The sequence below is a fragment of the Nicotiana tomentosiformis genome, chromosome 12 (genome assembly GCF_000390325.3).
Source record: "Nicotiana tomentosiformis chromosome 12, ASM39032v3, whole genome shotgun sequence".
NCBI classification, from domain to species: domain Eukaryota; kingdom Viridiplantae; phylum Streptophyta; class Magnoliopsida; order Solanales; family Solanaceae; genus Nicotiana; species Nicotiana tomentosiformis.
The window spans coordinates 79,240,218-79,244,829 of NC_090823.1; positions in this window are offsets into that span (position 1 = coordinate 79,240,218).

The following is a 4,612-nucleotide window of genomic DNA, read 5'->3' on the forward strand; positions in this document are numbered from 1 at the left end:
TCAATTAACTCAACAATAAGGAAAACAACGGGTAACCACAATATTAGATAAGGCTAACTCAAAATAAAGGAAACAATCTTCAATAATGAGTATCAAATAACGAGAGTCAACAATTAAAGGCAACATGAACAATTAATTCAACAATGATAATTAACAACAAAGAGATAACATGGGACACTAAAGGGCAACAAGTTCAACTAAAGCATGAGAGAAATTTAGCAAGTGAGATGTAAGACAATTACTAAACAATTCAACTAAAGCATTTAAGGATAGTCTATCATAATTAAGGACGATTTAACTATGAGAATCTAGAACATAATATAGCATTTCAATTTAGCATGAAAATAGTCTAAGTAACCTAACCGGTCAACTACTACGTACAATCCGTGTACCCACTTGTCACCTAGCGTACACGGATTTCACTTAGAACAATTGAATTAAACAATATCCATCCTAGGGGTAGTTCCCCCACACGAAGTTAGGCAAGACACTTACCTCAAATAGGCCAATTCACAACTCGAAAATAGTTTTTCCCTTTAAGTCCACCTTCACACGGCTCAAATCTAACGAAAATCAACTCAATAACATCAAACAATGCTAGGGAATTCAATTGAAATAGCTAAAGTTAAATTTTTTACACTTTTCCTGAAAAGTCAACAAATGTCAACCCGAAGTCCGCCCGGCCGAAACTCGGGTCCAATGGTAGATTTCGTATACCCATGACCCCACGAGTTCATATATGTGATTGTTTTCAAAATGCGAGTCCAAATCGATTGTGAAAACTCAATTTTCTATTTTTCAAAAATTTGACAAAGTTTCATAAATTGCTACTTTGATTCACATGATTTTAATGTTAGAATCTAAGATAAGTTGATGGAATATGATTAAAAATAGATTAGGATCACTTACCAAAGATTTGTAAGTGAAAATCCCCTCTCCAAGTCGTCTCCTACCGAGTCTAAGGTTAAAAAATGAGAGAATGAACTCAAAACTCTCGTCCCTCAGCTATTTGTCCAGTCGCAGATGTCGTATTTGCGACCTAGGGTTCGCAATTGCGAACCCCGCAAATGCGAAGAACCACTCACCAATGAGAAGTTCTTCCATCTCTGATGTCATCACAATTGCGATGAATAGTCCGCAATTGCGAGCAATGGACCCTCCGGAAATGCGACCATGATGATCGCAAATGCGAAGAAGCTCTCCCCAGGTGTACTTCACAAATGCGAACACTAGGTTCGCAAATGTGAACCCGGCAGACTTGGAAACCTTCGCAAATGCAAACTCAGACATCGCAATTGCGAGATCTGAGGCATGTGCTGAAAACCAACAACTTCCAATTCTAACAACACTCCGCTAAGCGTCTGAAACTCACACGAGCCCTCGGGGCTCCAAACCAAACATGCACACGAGTTCAAAAACATCATACAAACTCGCTCGCGTGATCAAAATACTAAAATAATACCTAGAGTTATGAATCAGACACAAAAACAAATGAGATTTTCAAAGAAACTTAAGAACTTGCAACTTTACAACCGGACGTCCGAATCACGTCAAATCAACTTCGTTTTGCACCACATTTTGCACACAAGTCATAATACTATAATGAACTTATAACAAGTTCCGGAACCTAGATCCGAACCCGGTAGCAATAAAGTCAAACTATGGTCAAACTTAGGATTTCGTTAAGCCTTTAAACTTCTAGTTTTCAACAAATGGCGATAATTCAAGTTAGGGACTTCCGAATTCGATTCCGGGCATACACCCAAGTCCCAAATCATGATACGGACCCTCCGGGACCGTCAAAACACTAATCCTGGTCTGCTTGCTCAAATAGTTGACCGAAGTCAACTCAAATAAATTTTAAAGCACGATTTCGCATTTTCGTCAATTTTTCACACAAAACCCTTCCGGAAAAAAGACATAGACTGTGCACGCAAATGGAAGAAGGCTAAACATAGCTAATCGGGGATTTAAAACACAGAATTGAGGGTTAAAACTATAAATGACCTATCGGGTCATCACATTCTCCACCTCTAAAATAAACGTTCGTCCTCAAATGGACATAGAAAAGTACCTGGACTGGTAAATATCTACTCCGCATGTCCGACTCGGACTCCCACGTGGCTGCCTCGATCAGCTAACCTCTCCACTGCACTCGAACTGAAGGATGACTCTTAGACTTCAACTACCGTACCTGCTGGGATAGAATAGCTACCGGCTCTGCCTCAAAGGTCAAATCCTTGTCCAATTAGAATGAGCAGAAATTTAACACATGGGATGGATCACCGTGATACTTCCGGAGCATGGCCACATGGAACACTATATGGACTACTGATAAAATAGGTGGAAAAGCGAGCTTGTAGGCAACCTCTCCAATCCTCTCAAGAATCTCAAAAGGTCTGATATACCTAGGGGTTAACTTTTCCTTCTTTCCGAACCTTATAACACCCTTCATGGGGAAAAATCGGAGCAAGACCTGCTCCCCAACCGTGAATGCCACATCACGAATTCTATCGTCGGCATAACTCTTCTGCCTAGACTGAGCGGTGCAAAGCAGATCCTGAATAATCTTGACCTTATCCAAGGCATCCTGTACTAAATTTGTACCCAATAACCGAGCCTCCCCCGGCTCGAACCATCCAACTGTCGAAAGACACCGCCTCCGGTATAATACCTCATAGGGAGCCATCTGAATGTCAATGGGGATTCGACCTAGGAAATGCACTCTTTGATCTTGTACCTTATGGACGCTTCAAAGTGTGGAATCAGGACAAGAGAAATCAAGTCAACATCCAAGTTGAAGTGATTCCCACTGAATGTGTCAATTTCACAAGTATGGGTGCCAATGTATTTACCCACTTTCCACATACCTGTTTTCTTCTTGCTCGCACGCAGCATCCAATGACAACCCGTAAACCATCTATGGCAAACAACCTTATATACATCCGGTGTTGACTCCCATACCGTCATCTCATGACACTCTTTTACGCTGTACATTTTTGCCGCCCTTCTTAGGCGCGTTTTATCAGGAAAAAGCATGCCCTTTGCCAGCACCGTTGGTCTAGACTCATCCCACATTGCTGTCCGAATTTCGTCAGTATCCCTTGTGAGGGCATCCATATGCGGCATGCTTGGAAAATAATCAAGGTAGGGAATCTCCCTTGAATGAAACGGCACGTGTGACTCGTACACTCTTGGTCTAACGGGGGGTGGAGCATGCTCCGTCGTCAAATCAGGTCCAGCATTCTCTTCCTTATCATCACCACCCTCATCAGGGAAGGGTGTATCATCTCCGGAATCATCGACATTGTTGTCATAATCACTGTTCTCTTCCTGACTCTGTGCATCTTCCAGATCCCGATTAAATATGTCGTCTTCGGAAAATTGAGTCAGGACAGGAGGTTCAACTTGCTCGTTTTTACTGCATAAACAACAAAATAATGAGCTACTCAAATTGATAAATACTTTACATATAGCTATATCACTTTACTTACAATTCGTAATATGTTGACATCCCATGATGGACATTATCCTGTTGGTGATGACTTCCGGATGAGCACCGTGATCCAATACACCAAAACTACGCATATTCCAACTGGGCGTGGGTTCATAACTTGTTAAATTCAAATCTGTCCGGTACCCCCTGTGGAATATATGAGTGTTAATACAAATTCAATACAACAAAAATAAACATCGTAACACAAAGAAAAATTGAAGTATACCACTCGTCTTGTGGATTATGTAAAGTAGGAGAGAAATTATTTCCTCGCTCCTCATTCTCCCATAGAGATAAGTTTAAATCAGGCCAAACTCTTTCAGTTGGAACCTGTTCGGCAAAAACTGCTCAAGAATAACCACCCGATGACTGAGGGTTATTCCTGCTTTGCGCAACCTCATTATTGCGAACGTCTTCAACCTTCACGTACATTTCCAACATTTTTATCAAAAGCAATTCCCGGTACCGGAGTCCTCAAAAAATCACTCAAAGTTTCATCATCCTCGATATTAAACTCAACATAACAAGCAACCCCTTGCAGAGTGATAGAATACGGATATCTTCCGGTTACTTTAAGGTTCACCGAACGTTTGCTCACACTCATTTTGTTACACAACAACGATACCAGTCTATCGTACTCCATTGTAAGTGGCAACTTAACATGACACTGTGGATATAAACTATAGCTCACTGAGTTATTCGATACCACAGCCTCACTCCCCTCCCCCCCTCCCAATATAATGAAACCCTTACTTTTCGCTCTTCAGACATTATGACAAAATGCTTGAGAATTTAACAAGAAGAAAAATTTAACAGGAGTTGAGAATATTTCTGAATGGATTTTTGCAAAATCCTTAACGCCTTTAAAGAAGGCAATGCCCAATCCGGAGGGTCGAATTTTTTGAGGTATAGCGCCCTTTAAAAGGGCACTATACCCATTTGAATTATTGTTATGTCAGTTAAGCGCAAAAGAGTTATTTTATTGGTGGGCCCACAAAATATGTATAGCGTCGTTTATAAATGCGCTATACATAGCGCCTTTATAAAAGGCGTTATACATATAGCGCCCTTTAAAAGGGGGCTATATGTATTTTGGTCATTAAGTTTTTTTTCCAC